Genomic DNA, 24,369 nt, shown 5'->3' with positions numbered 1-24,369 from the left:
CTTTTTGTTATATTGAGATGTGCAATACCTTGAACAAAATATTTAAGAAGGTCAAGTATTAAAAAAAAAAGATTAAACGATACTTTTATCTTATTGCAATCATTGAATACACATAGAATTATTTGATGGATGTAAAAAAGAATTGATGAAGACGATTTGACAATAGAGAATAAAAAAATCAAATAAGTAATAGATTGAGAGAAGAGACGTTAGAAATATCTTTGAAGATGATTATGAATAATGATCAAATGAACCCATCCAATCACCTTGGCAGTGAAATATTAATTTCATCGTTTAGATTTTGTCTTGAGCTATTTTTTTTTATTTCGTAATACTTTCTTCTCTTCGTACTTACATAATGATTAATGAACGTATTTACTGAGAAAAAAATACTTTATTTGATGTAAATGAAATGAAATTTATATTTTATTTAACTTAATGCACTGTTTCGTAAAGTTTAAGAGTTTTTTAGTGTTGCCGGTGTCACAATAATAGATAACAGAAAATATAATATAAAGTGGTTGAATTTAAAAAAAGTGTATCGTTATTTCTTAACACGGGCATGGGCATTAGAGACTAAGTAGAGGGTGTTGCAAATATTTTAGCTCTTTTGTGAATGTAGAGACACTAATACTCTATTATAGATCATTCAGTGGATCGTTATCCTCGCGGTAAAACACAAGAGAACGCCAACGCTTACCTAGTAGCTGTTAAATTACCTTTATTTTCTATTCCTCTGTAAGTCTACAGAAATTATTATTATTGATATTTTAATGCTCGTTATTGCGGTCACAGGAATGCAAAAAAAATGTTTTATTTTAATTGTAAATAATTATTATAATTTTTAAAAAATACCGAAAGGAAAAATTGTTGAGAATTTTCAAATATTTTTCCATCTCAACTTTTTTTTTTTTTTCGAATTTATTTTAGCGATGAATTTAACCGGTGATTTAATCCGAGGATTAGATCATTGAATAGAGCGCCGTAAAAGTTAAACAATCTAAATAATATAAAATAAAAAATTTGAAAGTCACGACTAATTACGAGCTGAGACGCCGAATTTCATTATCTGTAATCTAGATGAAAGATGAAAGATGAAAAATGAACGATGACCTCGACTTGATACAGCGTCCAGAGGGACTCTGAATTTAAAAAAAAAAACCAGCACGCGCTGCTTTGAATCAAATTCCGAGATTATTTTCAGAGTGATTACGCTTTACTACAAACGATAGTAAATTAATCAGGCCAACAGGTCACACAATTAATTGTGCAATCGCCACACTTTTCATTATTTTTTTCATTCCTAACGCTTTTGGTAATATCGTGATAGCATAACAATTTATTTAAATTACACTTATGTAATTCGGTAACGAATCACACCTTACATATCAATGTATCATTGATCAAATTAAAAAATTATTATAATAATAATTTGAATAATTGATTATTTTGCAATTTTAAAAAGTTTACAATCTGAGAATTGAATACGCTTGAAAAGATCGATAAAGTGCAAACAAATCCAATTACCGATACGCTAGATGATTTTATAGAATACAATATAAATAATATATATATACATAGCGTATATTTATTTTTTTTTTTTATAATTTTTCTACAATCAAGAACGTTGAATTATCGGCTTTCGTTGCCTAACCTGAGATCATAAACTTAAATATCATAAGCAAATATATATTTGTTAAATGATAGCGCTTACAACAAAGAGAAAGACCGGGAATTATTTAAAATACCTGAAGATTGTTTTACAAACATTTAAATAATTATTTGCGAAAGTTAACCAAACCGATTTTTTCCGACGACATATACTATATATATATTTGAAATAAGTTTATATAAAATATAAGATACGAGGATGTATGAAGATAAAAAGTTAAAAAGTTGTTACGTCTCGATGAGTTCCAACGCGTATCGATACTCGTCTTGTCAAAGAACGTTCTTCCTGACTCAATCACTTTTCTTTTAAGAAAACGATCGTTAACATTTTAAAACTTTTAAAAGTTTTTACGAAAAAAAAAAACATAATAATAAAAGTAAAGTTGAGAACATACCATAACGCTTCCTGCTACAATTCGCAACACTCTTCCCCCGAGAATTGGAGTCTGATTGACGGTCGATCAACGCAGGATTAAATCCGTTTTGCGCCTCAGTTTAGAATCACCGGTGAAGAAACTATCGCTGACGATTTTATCGGCAGTAACCTCTGCTCCTACTGCAATTAAAAAATTATTTTATTCATTGTGAAGCGATCGATTAATTACAATTCAAATTTATAAACTTGTAAATTAATCAGATATAGATTTCTTTTTCTTTTTTTTTGTTTAATTAAATAAATTTTTTATTTTAGTTAGTGATATGTATTGAGTAACGTTAATTCTATAATGTCAAAAGTGACTGAATAACTTTCGATTTGTCGTATTGGTAACAAAAGAAACGTCAACTCTGCAATATAATATAATAATTACGAAATTAAAATGTAATTGTTGGTTACGAGACTGCCGAGGAATTTTTATTCAGAGAAATCAATTAATCTGAATTATCAAAAATGTGTTGATGTCGATGTGGATTTAAGATACGTACAAGATGTTGCATTCTCTAGATTGAGATATATTATAAAAAGTATTACACGTGCGATTACGATTGACAAGCGGACGTAAATAAAATTACTCATTAATTTTCTTTTTAATTTCTCCAAATCAACTGCAAAAAATGCCGTGGCCTGGATTCGAACCGCGAACTTCAGTTGAGCTATCGGTTGGCTGGTGTCCTTATGAATCAAATGCACTTGCGTAGCTGTATTTTTATGACATTAAATTACAATAAACGTCAATACAAATATTTAATAGACTCATACGTCAGAAGCTATTGAAATATTTATTGGCGCCCACCATAGGCAATAGAAGAAAATAAAAAATGAAACAAAAAAGTGTATAAAGCCAGACGCGGACACGAGTCAATTGCATTGGCAAGCCGGTAATGGGCTAGTCAATGCGTAGATATATGCTCGATTGGATCCATAACGCCCAAGGTCGATCACTATCTGCAACTGTGAAATATTATTCTATTGTATATCTCACATTTATTTATTTTTTCATTACAATTCATCGCGCAATATTCTCAAGCGCTTTTACGCTGCATTACATATATATGTACATGTAATAAACACTTTTCCGTTTAACGCCTTCAGGGCACAATCGATTCTCCAGCAAAATCAGACTGGGATCCATTGCAGAGATTAATTATCAATATTTACGTCTAACCGAGTTATTAAAACTGATACCGGGTTGTACTAAAAAAAAAATGATCCAATGAATGGTAAATATTTTCACCGTAACTTGATTGAGTAAAGACCTGCACAATTGCATTAATGATTTCGCAAAGTGAATTAGTGTCTGTTTTTATTATTTCTTTCTTTCGACTTGGAGTTAATATGAATTAGATTTTTTTTGAGACGTTAAGTGGACAGATGACTTCCGGCAAAGATCCAAAGGGATGCTGTGATGAATAAACGCGTGCCTTAACATCCGTTATACATTCACTTATTGCATCACAAGCGCCAGGATACCATTTACAGCGGCGTACTCTACTATATTATACCTCTACCTCATGCGGTGTGCGAAATTCTTCCATGTGGTGAACACACCTTAGTACACACCCTCGCTATTTCAATGATCGAACAGACGCATTTCCCGGTATTTTTTACACAGCACAGACAATTAGGGATTTATTGGGCTCATTAATCTCATAAGTAAAATATTCATTTTGTTTTATACTTCATAGTCTTTTTTTTAAATTAAAAAAAAGATGATTGTACCCTTGTAAAGTATGAAGGTCACTCAAAACATATGTTAACCAGCTTGATCAGATTTCTCCGAGGTTTATGTATCGTGTGAAGAATTAATTTCGCACTCAGCTCGCCATAAATTTTTTAGCTTATTATTTTAAAAAAAGATCTCGCGTGTCTTGATGGCCTTTTTGTCCACGATCCCTCTTTCACTTTGCAGCCGAGCTCCCTGGCCAACCCCTCAGGCTCATCGGCGGATTAAATATATAAGGTGTAAGGTGAACGTACGGAGAACTGGTTTCGGGCAGAAGTCAGTCCATTAGCAGTAATGCAATGTCTATCAAATTAACACGGTCAATTAATAGCTACGACAGATTCACAGACTTTGCCCTATTGTTTAATCATATCAATTGCACCGTTTACTTTTTTGCTGGCAGGTCCAGTTCACCGAAATCCGGGATCAAACTCAAGTAATATCGGGTCTTTAATTCGATCAAAACTTTTTATTTATTTTTAACCAACAGCCAGCTAAATTTAACTGCGGTAGGTAAAGTAATCTGATATTTTAAATAAATAGTGAGTAGTGAGGAAATTAGATCTAGTATATGCGGAAGAGTGTGATCACTGTCTTGTGTATCGTGTGTGTAGTGAATGTACCATAGAATAGTATAAGTACTCGGATGCATTATAACGAGTAGAGAAAATCTACAACAACAACAGCAACAGCAACAGCAACAACTGAGACGACTAAAACGACGAATGTCTCTGGCACGTTAGTTTATATTCCACCCCATAAATCGATTGCCTCAGAATCAGTACGAGGCACTACATTAGCGAACACCAAATCCAGCGAACGCGTTAGACGATACGGTACGATGTTAGAGTTAACTTGAGCTCTTAAATAAATAACTAACTAAATAAATAAATAAATAAACGTGGAGTGCAGGATACTTAAAACTATTCTGGAGTTTAGAGTTAGTTAGTTTATTTAACGTTTTTCCAGCAACTTAAATCATTAAGAGGTGTGAATTCCTCAATTAACGAAGGAAAGTTGCTGCGATTTTTCTCCGACCTTTCGGACAACAAGATTGCTCAATAATCCCCAGCGATACTACTACAGACTCTAGACCGGATTAACGTTATTTATTTTTATCGGGTGCGACTCTCTTAATTGGTTAAATATGTAGGAATTTTTTTCCTCATTGTTATCTAATCACTATTAATTATTTAATTAATAAATAATTTATTCATTTATTTATTTAATTGAGTCATTAATTACTTAATTATGAAGAATTTTAAATCCTCAAGCGAATAGTCGGTCATTATTTCGAGTGACAATTATTCGTCTTGACAAAAAAATAATAATTATTTTAAGCTCGTCAAGACTCGATTGAAAAAACGGCTGATAGCTTTCAACAGACGGGCAGATCCTAGAAATTTAGAAAGTACCAGAAGTTACATTTTATTATTAATTTAATTTCCATCAACAAAAATAAAATTTACCGCGGAGAATTAAAATCCGGTGGGCAAAAAATAATGACAAATAAAAAAAAAGTAAAAAAAAAAAGAGTGGAGTGGTGGGGCAGCAAAAAATGTACGTGTCAAGCGTAACGAGTGCAAAGACCTATGATCGGAGTATCAGAAAGTGGATTTGTCATCCCACGTAGGCTATTCGAGCCGGATCGTATGACTTTTTAACGCTCGTTTGCGTTACTGGGCACGGACACTTGCCGGGTGTAGTTGCTGTTGCTCTGGTGCAACCTCTAGCTCTGTCCTGTATTACGTATAGATAACAGATACGTTTAGTAAAGCTAAACTCACCATTAGTTCCGTATCGTACTCAAGTCGGCTAATGTATAAGAAAAAGAAGCTCGCTTGGTAACCACTGGCTACTGGATGCCGATGCCGAGCTAACTGTAGACGAGAGTAAACGAGAGGCGTGTCGGTGGGTGTAGAGAGCAAAGCCGATCTATAAAAAAGTTTAAATTTATTTAAATAAAAATGAATATCTTGTAGAATAAAGTTTTAGTAATATCAGTGCATACTGAGTTTGTACAGCACAAGTTTCCACAGGGAGTGTAACGGCTCCAAGGACGCTGACAAGACAACTCTCCCAGGAAACTGCTAACCGACATATCCGCGAGGACACTCGACAGTCTGCTCTTTCAGCTCTTGCTGCATCTTACTTTACTCTTTATATTTATGTATATAAGAGCAAGGTTTGTAACATGGGTTATTTAAACTAAAAAAACACACAAACCAGTCTGCGATTACAAATCGAGGATGAAAGTGAACGAGAAGATTTTTCGTCGAGGGTCATCGGGTGGAGTCTTCAGATTTATTCCCAATGATATAATTACATTTTATATTTTTATTCCTGGGCTTTAAGTTTCTCCTGATCTTTACTTTACTATCAGAGACTAAAATATTAAATTGTCCATAGTTGGGGTGAGTCGTCTACTACCTCGTACTCCGGATTTTCTGAAACTATTAACTAGCCATAAATTTATAAAAATAGAAAATAATAAAAAGAAGACGAGAAGGTTTTGAGTCAGATCTTACAATTACCGAATTCCATATATGCCCAAGAAACGGGCGTTGACGCTCGAAGGAGATCCAGTATTCCTCTCACTCTTAACTTAACTTTATTTTTTATTATATTTATTTTTATTTCATAATTATTATTATTATTATTTTTTTTACAACAATTTTTCTCGGCTTTTTCTTTTCCGACCAAAGCAACTCGTTAACACAATTGTTACCAGCACACTCGAGATAATTTATCTACAATAGAATGTTATTATATATTTTATTATTATTTTTTATAATCTACAATAAAAAGATTCCGTAAATTTTTTGTTTAATGTTACAACACTCTTGTTATAATTCCATAGAAAGTTATACTCATATATATCTATATAAATATATAAATATATTTAACTCGGACTATTGTAACTCCTCGGTACAGGTTTTACAACCAAATAACTCTTTTGATCGTTTGAAGATTTTTTGATCTAAATATTTTCTAACCGTTTACTACTGCTCGTAAAATCAACGTCGCATTACTAAACAACTTTTAAATTACATAGACGTTAAAAAATCAAAGGATATTCTTTCCACAATTTTTTACCCGTCCAATTACAACTAAAGTACACATAAAAAAAAAAAAAAAGGAAAGACGTTACTCGGAAATTATTAAAAGACTACTACTAGATCATTTCGATTTCATTTATTTGCGTTTCTTTGGCTATTTATTTATTTGTTATTTCAAAAACTGGTAGAAAGTCTCGAAAAGAAAGTACAAGTAACAAGTGAATTTAAAATATACATTAGTATTTTTTAAACTGATGATTAATGAGTTTAAATAATTTCAGCGGTTAATAACAACGTGATTTATTAATTTATAAATTAAATAATAGATCGTTAAATTTTTTATATTAATGGACAAATATTTGCATTTTATGGTTGTAAATAATTTAGTAGCCAGTTGTTTATGTATTTTATGATGCTTTTGTTGGCTGGAATAACTTAAACTTTAATTTATAGCATAACTTAAGAATAAGACATAGAAACAAGATGACTGCTAATAAATAAATCGACGTCGTAGACGATTTAATTAATAGGAATCGGTTGCAATAATCTCCATTAAGTTCTCCAGCTAAACGTTTCCCGAGACGAGACGTTTTCTCTGCATACTTCAAGGACTCAATTAGTTGTCAACTTAATATTCATTGTTATTTTTTATTTTCTCAACCCAAGTACCCTGGGCTTAAGCATCTTGCTCTTTATTATTATTTTTTTTTTTTTTTTACACCAAGAAATCTGGACTAAGGACAAGCAATCAAATGCGACGTTAAGTGTAAAAAAATATTTTTTAAACAATTATTTTTTTGCGTAATAATTAAATAACCTGATCAATGATCTTTATCAAGGATTATTTTTTTCGTTATGCATCGCTAGTTTTTTTTTCTATCATTTATAGATCAGAAGATTTCCAATTGTTTTTTTTTACTTAAATCCTGGACCTTGGTATCATGGTCAGTCATTATATGTTAGCTGATTATTATAAATTATGTTAAATACTTAACTGACCAACGACAAATGTTACTTAGTATATAATTAGTGCCGATAATATTTAAATAGATCTTATTTTACGTACCAGGTTAAAAAATTTAAAACCAAAAATATAATAAAATTTTTTCTCAGCGGACAAGGAGCGACAAAAAGCTCAGATAGTGCAGCACAAGTTCAAAAACTAGTTCAAGGCTGAAATTTGGCCAATAACTGGGCTATAAAAATGACCGACTTAATTTATCGATTAATTTCCGGGCTTTTTCAACCAAATTTTATGACTTTGACGTGATTTCGGCTAAAATTAGGCTTCTCTGTATAAAATTGTACGGCTTCACCATAATCTCGGCCAAATATTTTTACCCGGGGTCGTAAAATTTGACGTTACAAAAATTGAGTTTTCTCAAACTTATCAAATTTCAAATTCAAATGTCTTCAAAAGCACTTTTCGCTATTTTTGGTTGACACGATTGATCAAAATTGATCTTTACACAGTAAAAAATATTGCGTATCTGTGTTAAAAACGGTCCGTGTTAAAATTTTTGTATTGATTTTTTTGTATCAAATCAACACAATTCTTTGTGTTACTTTAAAATTTTTAATCGATTTACTCTTCAACACTTTAAAAGTGTTACTTAGTATAAAAATCGATATTATCAACATTTATTAAGTGTTACTTTAACATCAACACAAAAAAAGTGTTGAAATTTTAACACAAATTTTGTGTTGAAATTCAACACAAATAGTCTGTGTTGAAAAATAACACAAAAATTGTGTGGACCGTTTCTAACACACAGATTGTGTCGATTTTAACACAATATTTTTTACTGTGTAATTATCCAAATCGTAAATTTTGAACTAAAAATTCAAGACATTAATTTTTGTGAGTAAATTTAATTACTAGTAATTATAATAATGCAGGTAAAATAATAAAAATGACAGTAGTGTATAAAGAAAAAGAGAATTGTATGAATGCCAATAAAGGATCGACATATATCGTTATAAATCGAGATCGGATGGGTATACACGAGCGGAACTTGTATTCATAGGGCATCGCAACATGAGCGGCTGCTTATTATAAGGTTCAACTTCTCTATACTCAATACCAGAATCAGGCAACATCCAGCATCCAACACAGCCGTATAATACTCATGAACGAATGAACAAACCAAGTCTTAACTTGGGCAGGGTCGAGTCATGGGTGGTCCGCTATGCTAATAAACATTAAACCATTCTCTACTCTATATAAACCTTGATATGATTCCACCAACTCGGCTCAAGACAACCGCTACCGTCTATTATTTTTTACATTTACCAATTTGTATACTTTTCATCTCAATAGAAGTTTTTTCATTTCTCTTACGGTTAAAAAAACATCAGATCAGATCAAATAAAATCGAATAAAAGCAGAACGATTCTTGGAATATCATGAGAACTAGCAATCAGCAGTAAAATTTATCAGTTATCTCAATTTTCTTACAATAAAGTTGTATTATCTCGAATGATAGATATAAAATAAAAAAAAGTAAAATGTAAAATAATTTATGGAATCTAGTCCAGCGGACATTTGGACAAGACTTAAACCGTATTCGCAATAATGATGGCTACTATGTTGTAATCGGGCGTGTTCACTACTGAGAGATGCCTTCGGGCCACAATAATAACCGACAATCTTTATATTACTTATATTTTTTTATTGCTTTAGTTGTTTTATTTCTGCCGAACGCCTTATTCTGTTCGTCACTCGACAGTTGTCTCTATTTTTTATATTTTTTTTTATTTCAAACTTAATGTATTAAATAAATTGTTGTATGTTTTAAATAAATAGGTAGCTGTGACATCTGTCAACTGAGTGACAGCTCTAGAAGTGAGAGCTTCATTGCTTCGAATAAAGATTATGTTGAGGTGAAAGAGTGCGAAGGCCGTTCTTAAATAATATATTTATTATTTATTTACTAGAGGGGTACATGTCACTCTTTTGTGTCGTTATTGCGTTTATATTAATCAGTTATTTATGTGTAGTTTCAATTTAATGTATTTTTGAATTAATTAGACATGGAAATAATGTTAACGCTGGATGACGCAAGACAGAGATGAAGAATTTGCGGGCAAGTTAACGAGTATAGTGCCGAGGATGGCAATGAGAAAAGGCGAGGCACATCCAGCCAGCCTCTTCCGGCATTCGGATTATTTTTGCGCAACAAACTCGTCAACTGCAAGCCTACGGATAATAACAAACAAGAGGTGGAAAAAGGAGATACTACTGAGTTGTATTGATTTAAATTACTGGATGAGAATTCGAGTCGAAGGATACAGACATAAATATATATGTATCAGGTTTATTTATTATTGAGGCACTGAATTAAATAAAATCGATAGGAAAGCGCCATCCGTCCATCGGACGCCAATCCACGGCACGATCTTGTATCTTGTGTTTTCTATAATAATTTCAATTCCATCTCTCATCAATTGTATCAGCGCCGAGTAAGTAGTCTAGGGACTCGACTCGCGGATTATGCCCGCGGTTTCCGAGCCGTAACAACCGATGCGAGGAGCAACTGGGGGGAGAGTGCTTGCAAAATCATCACGAACAACCTCGGTGACGACATATAAATTGATACACCAATCAAAATACACCACTCAGGTAGTTTCAATATTCGTGATTGAATCATTGTTTCTTTTTTTTATTCTATTTGCTAAGAAAATCGCTATTGATTACCGTTAACTTTAAACCTCACTGTCATTGTTGATGATCATTAAAAAAAATATAAGAGTAGACTTTATAAAGACTTGAGAAAAAAATTACCTGTTGGCTTATGCTCAAGTGGATTCCTCTTAGACCAGGATTTTGACTGATCGATCAATTCTGGTAAAAAAAATCGGTCTGTCAGTTGACCCTGCGGGCCAGCCCCAAAACTTCCCGCTGTTTTCGAGCTCGCTGAACTCGAAAACATTATTGTGAATATATTTTCGAGCTCTTCGAGCTCGCAAATACTTTTGTATGCCATTGTTTTGTAAAAAACCATTTTTTAGCATTTCTTTCTCCCACGATATCTCGCGAACGAATTAACCGATTTTGATGGTTAAGGTGGCAATCGACGTGTTTTATCAAGTTCTAAAACTGGTCGAATTTTGAATTCGATTTATTTAGCTGTTTTTGAGAAATTTCAAAAAAACCAAGGAAAAAATTTTTTTTGAATTCTTTCGTCAACGATTTTCCTTGAACGAATGAACCGATTTTGATGGTTGAGGTGGCATTCGACGCGGCTTATAGAGTTTTAGAGCTGATTAGATTTTGGAATCAATCTATCGAGCAAATTAAAAGTTATCCAAATAAAACATTTTCGAAAAAATTTTATTTTTGAAATATCTCTGAACGCACCCTACCGATTAAGTTCAAATTTTTACGGCTTCAAGACATTAACAAGCCGCGTCGAATGACACCTCAACGATCAAAATCGGTTTATTCGTTCAAGAGTTATGAATATTTACATACATACATACGTACGTACATACATACACTCGGACATCATCGTGAAATTAGTCAGGATAGCTTCCTAGAACCTCAAAACGTCCAAATTTGATAGAAATTCGGTTTTTGCAAATCGGACCAAAACCAATAACTTCCCGAATTTTTGAAAATTTACAATTTTCTTAGCGGGAAGCTAAAAAAAGAAAAAATCAAACCATCATCTTTATGAACAACCAAATACATGAGCTCGCATCTGTACAAATGCGTGAGTAGAGCATGTGCTCGTAAACTCTCGGACATGATAGAGGAGGGCGCGTGGCTTAACATTGCCCACAGAGATATGATACTTCACTTTCACTCGTCATCGTACACAGAGCAAAGTATAGTCCGCGGAGAGTAGACTCGATACGATACAATTATTTTCCCCTGGTCTCCATCTCGTTTATGGACCCGACGACGCCTGGACTTGGAATCACCTCTGTAAATACACATCACAAGCCTAGAATCTTTCCCGCTTTACACATCTTATGTCACAGCATAAGCAGTCAGCAGCATCATTAAAGCCTTTTTTATTTTAATTTGAGTCTAAAGCATTAAAGTACATCTTAAAATTAACAGCCAGACTAACCAACACTCGACAACTTCTCCTTGCCTCACATTATTATAACGATCATTGACATTCCTGGTTAGGTGAAATGATCCAGAGTCTACCGGAGGTATTAAATACGCTCGATACACACTTATTTCCACAGATACACTTAAGTTTCACCAGATTTCCCATCATCATCAACACTTGCGAAACGTTATTCTTCAAACTACCGACACTCGGCAACACTAAACACCCATCAACATTTAACTTCCATAATTATTTTACTCCATCAATACTCACTAACATTTCGGCAATATCCTGTTTCCTTCAAAGATTATTTTTACCCTATTAACTGATGATGTAAAATTATTTAACGACCAAGACAACTTCATTTAATGGACATCCTTAGTTATTACCGACCGATTCAAATTATTAATTGTCCATGCATCCGCTAGTCCTTTTAACCCTCGATCAGTCTAAATAATTTTAATCAACAAAAATTTTTCTCGTCGATGATTACAGAGAAGATTTAAGCTCAAGGTCGACCGATCAAGGTACGGAGAAAATGAGAATTAGTGGATGGTCTTTATCGAAGACAGCTCAAGTCTCCTGGCGATTAGATCGTTGAGAAAAGTTTAGGTCTTCTCCTCGCAGGATTTAGGATAGCTCCTTTTAAACTCGGAGATTCAACCGGAGTGTAACGATCAGGTAATTTTATAAAATGGTATATTTTTTAACAAATATAAAAGACTATATAAAGGAATGTAGAGCAAGGCTTACCGTTAATAGAAGTGTAAGTATCTATCCGAAGCATTAAATACCCACCTATAAGCTTAACGAATCAATCGCCCGTTTTCTTTCTCACAAAGTGTGGGATCGCGGTGACAATTTCGCCGCTTGGCCATACACAGCCAAACGAGATGATTAACCAAGAGAAATTATACATTTTTTTATTTCAATTAAATTATTTATTACAACTATCCGACTCGGGATCAATTACACGCCTAAGCCAACCGATACGCTGACTTCAACTACTCGATTACTCGTCCTCTTTTTTTATTTTTCGCTGTGCCGGATTAATCAACGCCTTGCATCACCAATTGCCTAATCCCCATTAATTGTCGTCATTTAAATCTCAAACTCCTCATTACTTTTGAGTCTATACCTGCTCTATTTAAAAAAGTTAATTAACTATCGGAATTTATTTAAAATAGACGACACGATAAATGTGGAGTAGTGATTTGAATAAAAATTCTAAAAATTTATGTCCAATATAAAACTCATCGATTTCCTTTCTATTGATACGGTTGAATGGAAGACTGAAAGTGAACATCGAGGCTTCCGCACGCACAGTTTAGTCTTGGGTTTAAAATGCCTGAGGAATCGAGCTGAAGGAGTATAACGTTGAGTTTAAGTGAGATCCTAGTCATGCAGAGCTACTTCTACTTGCTACATATATATCTATACATATACATATTCATATGAATACTATATAGGTAGATATATATATTATTGTGGGCGGGGTGATCCGTAGAGAAAGCCACGCGCAAGCTGCACAGCTCAACTCTCTGTATCAGTTAGTGCTGTTGGTCCAGACACACACTCGCTCGTCTTGTGCCACCGCAAGGCGTGTGCCGCTTTTTTATCTCTCATTTTCCATCAGCCTGACTACCCGCGGTCTTTCTCTTTCTCTTTATCTTTTTTTTACATTCTCATTCTTATTCACTGATCACTGACACGGTTATTTTTTTGCGGTTATTTTTTCGAGCGAGGGCGAACGTGCCCGAGTCCCGCTTACTCGCGTGCTCACGACCCTAGAAAACCTGATGCGAGTCACATTAACGGCGTTACGCTGCCGATAACAACCTCGCTATTATCTCCACCGTTTAAATGTCATTATGCTCGTACACTCTATGCCACATATTATTATTTACTGCACTACTGTATTGATTTATTTTAATAACGTGATATTTATTATTATCATTTAAAAAATAGACAACTATCATGAACAAGACTACAAAAGTTTATTATCAATTTCCTTGATATTTAAGCCAAAAAATCTGATCCGAACATTGGCACAGTTTCATGCTCGCAAGTAGGGAACCTCTAGATCACCAAAACTATCACATAGCAATCCCATAGGAAGTATGGACCCAGCACTCGATGTTGTAGAAAAAAAATAGAATTATCGCCAGTGAAATTCCTGTTGCTGTCATGGAAAATCGATAGAAAATCCATAGAAAATTGACAGAAAACTAAAACTTGTTGCTGTCATAGAAAATCGATAGAAAATCCATAGAAAATTGATATAAAACTAATGAGAATTTTATATAGAATTTGTATGGTATTACTATGGGTATAAATTTTATATAGAATTTGTATGGTATTACTATGGGTATAAATTTTATATAGAATTTGTATGGTATTACTATGGGTATAAATTTTATATAGAATTTGTATGGTATTACTATGGGTATAAATTTTATATAGAATTTGTATGGTATTACTATGGGTATAAATTTTATATAGAATTTGTATGGTATTACTATGGGTATAAATTTTATATAGAATTTGTATGGTATTACTATGGGTATAAATTTTATATAGAATTTGTATGGTATTACTATGGGTATAAATTTTATATAGAATTTGTATGGTATTACTATGGGTATAAATTTTATATAGAATTTGTATGGTATTACTATGGGTATAAATTTTATATAGAATTTGTATGGTATTACTATGGGTATAAATTTTATATAGAATTTGTATGGTATTACTATGGGTATAAATTTTATATAGAATTTGTATGGTATTACTATGGGTATAAATTTTATATAGAATTTGTATGGTATTACTATGGGTATAAATTTTATATAGAATTTGTATGGTATTACTATGGGTATAAATTTTATATAGAATTTGTATGGTATTACTATGGGTATAAATTTTATATAGAATTTGTATGGTATTACTATGGGTATAAATTTTATATAGAATTTGTATGGTATTACTATGGGTATAAATTTTATATAGAATTTGTATGGTATTACTATGGGTATAAATTTTATATAGAATTTGTATGGTATTACTATGGGTATAAATTTTATATAGAATTTGTATGGTATTACTATGGGTATAAATTTTATATAGAATTTGTATGGTATTACTATGGGTATAAATTTTATATAGAATTTGTATGGTATTACTATGGGTATAAATTTTATATAGAATTTGTATGGTATTACTATGGGTATAAATTTTATATAGAATTTGTATGGTATTACTATGGGTATAAATTTTATATAGAATTTGTATGGTATTACTATGGGTATAAATTTTATATAGAATTTGTATGGTATTACTATGGGTATAAATTTTATATAGAATTTGTATGGTATTACTATGGGTATAAATTTTATATAGAATTTGTATGGTATTACTATGGGTATAAATTTTATATAGAATTTGTATGGTATTACTATGGGTATAAATTTTATATAGAATTTGTATGGTATTACTATGGGTATAAATTTTATATAGAATTTGTATGGTATTACTATGGGTATAAATTTTATATAGAATTTGTATGGTATTACTATGGGTATAAATTTTATATAGAATTTGTATGGTATTACTATGGGTATAAATTTTATATAGAATTTGTATGGTATTACTATGGGTATAAATTTTATATAGAATTTGTATGGTATTACTATGGGTATAAATTTTATATAGAATTTGTATGGTATTACTATGGGTATAAATTTTATATAGAATTTGTATGGTATTACTATGGGTATAAATTTTATATAGAATTTGTATGGTATTACTATGGGTATAAATTTTATATAGAATTTGTATGGTATTACTATGGGTATAAATTTTATATAGAATTTGTATGGTATTACTATGGGTATAAATTTTATATAGAATTTGTATGGTATTACTATGGGTATAAATTTTATATAGAATTTGTATGGTATTACTATGGGTATAAATTTTATATAGAATTTGTATGGTATTACTATGGGTATAAATTTTATATAGAATTTGTATGGTATTACTATGGGTATAAATTTTATATAGAATTTGTATGGTATTACTATGGGTATAAATTTTATATAGAATTTGTATGGTATTACTATGGGTATAAATTTTATATAGAATTTGTATGGTATTACTATGGGTATAAATTTTATATAGAATTTGTATGGTATTACTATGGGTATAAATTTTATATAGAATTTGTATGGTATTACTATGGGTATAAATTTTATATAGAATTTGTATGGTATTACTATGGGTATAAATTTTATATAGAATTTGTATGGTATTACTATGGGTATAAATTTTATATAGAATTTGTATGGTATTACTATGGGTATAAATTTTATATAGAATTTGTATGGTATTACTATGGGTATAAATTTTATATAGAATTTGTATGGTATTACTATGGGTATAAATTTTATATAGAATTTGTATGGTATTACTATGGGTATAAATTTTATATAGAATTTGTATGGTATTACTATGGGTATAAATTTTATATAGAATTTGTATGGTATTACTATGGGTATAAATTTTATATAGAATTTGTATGGTATTACTATGGGTATAAATTTTATATAGAATTTGTATGGTATTACTATGGGTATAAATTTTATATAGAATTTGTATGGTATTACTATGGGTATAAATTTTATATAGAATTTGTATGGTATTACTATGGGTATAAATTTTATATAGAATTTGTATGGTATTACTATGGGTATAAATTTTATATAGAATTTGTATGGTATTACTATGGGTATAAATTTTATATAGAATTTGTATGGTATTACTATGGGTATAAATTTTATATAGAATTTGTATGGTATTACTATGGGTATAAATTTTATATAGAATTTGTATGGTATTACTATGGGTATAAATTTTATATAGAATTTGTATGGTATTACTATGGGTATAAATTTTATATAGAATTTGTATGGTATTACTATGGGTATAAATTTTATATAGAATTTGTATGGTATTACTATGGGTATAAATTTTATATAGAATTTGTATGGTATTACTATGGGTATAAATTTTATATAGAATTTGTATGGTATTACTATGGGTATAAATTTTATATAGAATTTGTATGGTATTACTATGGGTATAAATTTTATATAGAATTTGTATGGTATTACTATGGGTATAAATTTTATATAGAATTTGTATGGTATTACTATGGGTATAAATTTTATATAGAATTTGTATGGTATTACTATGGGTATAAATTTTATATAGAATTTGTATGGTATTACTATGGGTATAAATTTTATATAGAATTTGTATGGTATTACTATGGGTATAAATTTTATATAGAATTTGTATGGTATTACTATGGGTATAAATTTTATATAGAATTTGTATGGTATTACTATGGGTATAAATTTTATATAGAATTTGTATGGTATTACTATGGGTATAAATTTTATATAGAATTTGTATGGTATTACTATGGGTATAAATTTTATATAGAATTTGTATGGTATTACTATGGGTATAAATTTTATATAGAATTTGTATGGTATTACTATGGGTATAAATTTTATATAGAATTTGTATGGTATTACTATGGGTATAAATTTTATATAGAATTTGTATGGTATTACTATGGGTATAAATTTTATATAGAATTTGTATGGTATTACTATGGGTATAAATTTTATATAGAATTTGTATGGTATTACTATGGGTATAAATTTTATATAGAATTTGTATGGTATTACTATGGGTATAAATTTTATATAGAATTTGTATGGTATTACTATGGGTATAAATTTTATATAGAATTTGTATGGTATTACTATGGGTATAAATTTTATATAGAATTTGTATGGTATTACTATGGGTATAAATTTTATATAGAATTTGTATGGTATTACTATGGGTATAAATTTTATATAGAATTTGTATGGTATTACTATGGGTATAAATTTTATATAGAATTTGTATGGTATTACTATGGGTATAAATTTTATATAGAATTTGTATGGTATTACTATGGGTATAAATTTTATATAGAATTTGTATGGTATTACTATGGGTATAAATTTTATATAGAATTTGTATGGTATTACTATGGGTATAAATTTTATATAGAATTTGTATGGTATTACTATGGGTATAAATTTTATATAGAATTTGTATGGTATTACTATGGGTATAAATTTTATATAGAATTTGTATGGTATTACTATGGGTATAAATTTTATATAGAATTTGTATGGTATTACTATGGGTATAAATTTTATATAGAATTTGTATGGTATTACTATGGGTATAAATTTTATATAGAATTTGTATGGTATTACTATGGGTATAAATTTTATATAGAATTTGTATGGTATTACTATGGGTATAAATTTTATATAGAATTTGTATGGTATTACTATGGGTATAAATTTTATATAGAATTTGTATGGTATTACTATGGGTATAAATTTTATATAGAATTTGTATGGTATTACTATGGGTATAAATTTTATATAGAATTTGTATGGTATTACTATGGGTATAAATTTTATATAGAATTTGTATGGTATTACTATGGGTATAAATTTTATATAGAATTTGTATGGTATTACTATGGGTATAAATTTTATATAGAATTTGTATGGTATTACTATGGGTATAAATTTTATATAGAATTTGTATGGTATTACTATGGGTATAAATTTTATATAGAATTTGTATGGTATTACTATGGGTATAAATTTTATATAGAATTTGTATGGTATTACTATGGGTATAAATTTTATATAGAATTTGTATGGTATTACTATGGGTATAAATTTTATATAGAATTTGTATGGTATTACTATGGGTATAAATTTTATATAGAATTTGTATGGTATTACTATGGGTATAAATTTTATATAGAATTTGTATGGTATTACTATGGGTATAAATTTTATATAGAATTTGTATGGTATTACTATGGGTATAAATTTTATATAGAATTTGTATGGTATTACTATGGGTATAAATTTTATATAGAATTTGTATGGTATTACTATGGGTATAAATTTTATATAGAATTTGTATGGTATTACTATGGGTATAAATTTTATATAGAATTTGTATGGTATTACTATGGGTATAAATTTTATATAGAATTTGTATGGTATTACTATGGGTATAAATTTTATATAGAATTTGTATGGTATTACTATGGGTATAAATTTTATATAGAATTTGTATGGTATTACTATGGGTATAAATTTTATATAGAATTTGTATGGTATTACTATGGGTATAAATTTTATATAGAATTTGTATGGTATTACTATGGGTATAAATTTTATATAGAATTTGTATGGTATTACTATGGGTATAAATTTTATATAGAATTTGTATGGTATTACTATGGGTATAAATTTTATATAGAATTTGTATGGTATTACTATGGGTATAAATTTTATATAGAATTTGTATGGTATTACTATGGGTATAAATTTTATATAGAATTTGTATGGTATTACTATGGGTATAAATTTTATATAGAATTTGTATGGTATTACTATGGGTATAAATTTTATATAGAATTTGTATGGTATTACTATGGGTATAAATTTTATATAGAATTTGTATGGTATTACTATGGGTATAAATTTTATATAGAATTTGTATGGTATTACTATGGGTATAAATTTTATATAGAATTTGTATGGTATTACTATGGGTATAAATTTTATATAGAATTTGTATGGTATTACTATGGGTATAAATTTTATATAGAATTTGTATGGTATTACTATGGGTATAAATTTTATATAGAATTTGTATGGTATTACTATGGGTATAAATTTTATATAGAATTTGTATGGTATTACTATGGGTATAAATTTTATATAGAATTTGTATGGTATTACTATGGGTATAAATTTTATATAGAATTTGTATGGTATTACTATGGGTATAAATTTTATATAGAATTTGTATGGTATTACTATGGGTATAAATTTTATATAGAATTTGTATGGTATTACTATGGGTATAAATTTTATATAGAATTTGTATGGTATTACTATGGGTATAAATTTTATATAGAATTTGTATGGTATTACTATGGGTATAAATTTTATATAGAATTTGTATGGTATTACTATGGGTATAAATTTTATATAGAATTTGTATGGTATTACTATGGGTATAAATTTTATATAGAATTTGTATGGTATTACTATGGGTATAAATTTTATATAGAATTTGTATGGTATTACTATGGGTATAAATTTTATATAGAATTTGTATGGTATTACTATGGGTATAAATTTTATATAGAATTTGTATGGTATTACTATGGGTATAAATTTTATATAGAATTTGTATGGTATTACTATGGGTATAAATTTTATATAGAATTTGTATGGTATTACTATGGGTATAAATTTTATATAGAATTTGTATGGTATTACTATGGGTATAAATTTTATATAGAATTTGTATGGTATTACTATGGGTATAAATTTTATATAGAATTTGTATGGTATTACTATGGGTATAAATTTTATATAGAATTTGTATGGTATTACTATGGGTATAAATTTTATATAGAATTTGTATGGTATTACTATGGGTATAAATTTTATATAGAATTTGTATGGTATTACTATGGGTATAAATTTTATATAGAATTTGTATGGTATTACTATGGGTATAAATTTTATATAGAATTTGTATGGTATTACTATGGGTATAAATTTTATATAGAATTTGTATGGTATTACTATGGGTATAAATTTTATATAGAATTTGTATGGTATTACTATGGGTATAAATTTTATATAGAATTTGTATGGTATTACTATGGGTATAAATTTTATATAGAATTTGTATGGTATTACTATGGGTATAAATTTTATATAGAATTTGTATGGTATTACTATGGGTATAAATTTTATATAGAATTTGTATGGTATTACTATGGGTATAAATTTTATATAGAATTTGTATGGTATTACTATGGGTATAAATTTTATATAGAATTTGTATGGTATTACTATGGGTATAAATTTTATATAGAATTTGTATGGTATTACTATGGGTATAAATTTTATATAGAATTTGTATGGTATTACTATGGGTATAAATTTTATATAGAATTTGTATGGTATTACTATGGGTATAAATTTTATATAGAATTTGTATGGTATTACTATGGGTATAAATTTTATATAGAATTTGTATGGTATTACTATGGGTATAAATTTTATATAGAATTTGTATGGTATTACTATGGGTATAAATTTTATATAGAATTTGTATGGTATTACTATGGGTATAAATTTTATATAGAATTTGTATGGTATTACTATGGGTATAAATTTTATATAGAATTTGTATGGTATTACTATGGGTATAAATTTTATATAGAATTTGTATGGTATTACTATGGGTATAAATTTTATATAGAATTTGTATGGTATTACTATGGGTATAAATTTTATATAGAATTTGTATGGTATTACTATGGGTATAAATTTTATATAGAATTTGTATGGTATTACTATGGGTATAAATTTTATATAGAATTTGTATGGTATTACTATGGGTATAAATTTTATATAGAATTTGTATGGTATTACTATGGGTATAAATTTTATATAGAATTTGTATGGTATTACTATGGGTATAAATTTTATATAGAATTTGTATGGTATTACTATGGGTATAAATTTTATATAGAATTTGTATGGTATTACTATGGGTATAAATTTTATATAGAATTTGTATGGTATTACTATGGGTATAAATTTTATATAGAATTTGTATGGTATTACTATGGGTATAAATTTTATATAGAATTTGTATGGTATTACTATGGGTATAAATTTTATATAGAATTTGTATGGTATTACTATGGGTATAAATTTTATATAGAATTTGTATGGTATTACTATGGGTATAAATTTTATATAGAATTTGTATGGTATTACTATGGGTATAAATTTTATATAGAATTTGTATGGTATTACTATGGGTATAAATTTTATATAGAATTTGTATGGTATTACTATGGGTATAAATTTTATATAGAATTTGTATGGTATTACTATGGGTATAAATTTTATATAGAATTTGTATGGTATTACTATGGGTATAAATTTTATATAGAATTTGTATGGTATTACTATGGGTATAAATTTTATATAGAATTTGTATGGTATTACTATGGGTATAAATTTTATATAGAATTTGTATGGTATTACTATGGGTATAAATTTTATATAGAATTTGTATGGTATTACTATGGGTATAAATTTTATATAGAATTTGTATGGTATTACTATGGGTATAAATTTTATATAGAATTTGTATGGTATTACTATGGGTATAAATTTTATATAGAATTTGTATGGTATTACTATGGGTATAAATTTTATATAGAATTTGTATGGTATTACTATGGGTATAAATTTTATATAGAATTTGTATGGTATTACTATGGGTATAAATTTTATATAGAATTTGTATGGTATTACTATGGGTATAAATTTTATATAGAATTTGTATGGTATTACTATGGGTATAAATTTTATATAGAATTTGTATGGTATTACTATGGGTATAAATTTTATATAGAATTTGTATGGTATTACTATGGGTATAAATTTTATATAGAATTTGTATGGTATTACTATGGGTATAAATTTTATATAGAATTTGTATGGTATTACTATGGGTATAAATTTTATATAGAATTTGTATGGTATTACTATGGGTATAAATTTTATATAGAATTTGTATGGTATTACTATGGGTATAAATTTTATATAGAATTTGTATGGTATTACTATGGGTATAAATTTTATATAGAATTTGTATGGTATTACTATGGGTATAAATTTTATATAGAATTTGTATGGTATTACTATGGGTATAAATTTTATATAGAATTTGTATGGTATTACTATGGGTATAAATTTTATATAGAATTTGTATGGTATTACTATGGGTATAAATTTTATATAGAATTTGTATGGTATTACTATGGGTATAAATTTTATATAGAATTTGTATGGTATTACTATGGGTATAAATTTTATATAGAATTTGTATGGTATTACTATGGGTATAAATTTTATATAGAATTTGTATGGTATTACTATGGGTATAAATTTTATATAGAATTTGTATGGTATTACTATGGGTATAAATTTTATATAGAATTTGTATGGTATTACTATGGGTATAAATTTTATATAGAATTTGTATGGTATTACTATGGGTATAAATTTTATATAGAATTTGTATGGTATTACTATGGGTATAAATTTTATATAGAATTTGTATGGTATTACTATGGGTATAAATTTTATATAGAATTTGTATGGTATTACTATGGGTATAAATTTTATATAGAATTTGTATGGTATTACTATGGGTATAAATTTTATATAGAATTTGTATGGTATTACTATGGGTATAAATTTTATATAGAATTTGTATGGTATTACTATGGGTATAAATTTTATATAGAATTTGTATGGTATTACTATGGGTATAAATTTTATATAGAATTTGTATGGTATTACTATGGGTATAAATTTTATATAGAATTTGTATGGTATTACTATGGGTATAAATTTTATATAGAATTTGTATGGTATTACTATGGGTATAAATTTTATATAGAATTTGTATGGTATTACTATGGGTATAAATTTTATATAGAATTTGTATGGTATTACTATGGGTATAAATTTTATATAGAATTTGTATGGTATTACTATGGGTATAAATTTTATATAGAATTTGTATGGTATTACTATGGGTATAAATTTTATATAGAATTTGTATGGTATTACTATGGGTATAAATTTTATATAGAATTTGTATGGTATTACTATGGGTATAAATTTTATATAGAATTTGTATGGTATTACTATGGGTATAAATTTTATATAGAATTTGTATGGTATTACTATGGGTATAAATTTTATATAGAATTTGTATGGTATTACTATGGGTATAAATTTTATATAGAATTTGTATGGTATTACTATGGGTATAAATTTTATATAGAATTTGTATGGTATTACTATGGGTATAAATTTTATATAGAATTTGTATGGTATTACTATGGTATAAATTTTATATAGAATTTGTATGGTATTACTATGGGTATAAATTTTATATAGAATTTGTATGGTATTACTATGGGTATAAATTTTATATAGAATTTGTATGGTATTACTATGGGTATAAATTTTATATAGAATTTGTATGGTATTACTATGGGTATAAATTTTATATAGAATTTGTATGGTATTACTATGGGTATAAATTTTATATAGAATTTGTATGGTATTACTATGGGTATAAATTTTATATAGAATTTGTATGGTATTACTATGGGTATAAATTTTATATAGAATT

General features: G+C 28.1%; 1 protein-coding gene and 1 long non-coding RNA gene across 2 annotated transcripts in view; both read right to left on the bottom strand.

Annotated features, from left to right (window-relative positions):
• The window catches only part of LOC130667774 (transcription factor hamlet-like), a 60,567-nt gene extending 58,350 nt beyond the window's left edge, over window positions 1–2,217 (bottom strand). The window contains exon 1 of the mRNA XM_057469612.1: window positions 2,067–2,217. The gene's annotated coding sequence lies outside the window, so the exon portion shown is untranslated. The remainder of the gene's footprint in view (window positions 1–2,066) is intronic.
• A 3,651-nt stretch (window positions 2,218–5,868) lies between these two features.
• The window catches only part of LOC130668007 (uncharacterized), a 34,326-nt gene continuing 15,825 nt past the window's right edge, over window positions 5,869–24,369 (bottom strand). The window contains exon 3 of the long non-coding RNA XR_008989943.1: window positions 5,869–6,041. This is a non-coding gene — a long non-coding RNA (uncharacterized LOC130668007). The remainder of the gene's footprint in view (window positions 6,042–24,369) is intronic.

Source organism: Microplitis mediator, chromosome 5 (genome assembly GCF_029852145.1).
Source record: "Microplitis mediator isolate UGA2020A chromosome 5, iyMicMedi2.1, whole genome shotgun sequence".
Taxonomy (NCBI): Eukaryota; Metazoa; Arthropoda; class Insecta; order Hymenoptera; family Braconidae; genus Microplitis; species Microplitis mediator.
Note: the sequence above shows the minus strand (reverse complement) of the source record. Positions and strands in the feature narration are given on the sequence as shown.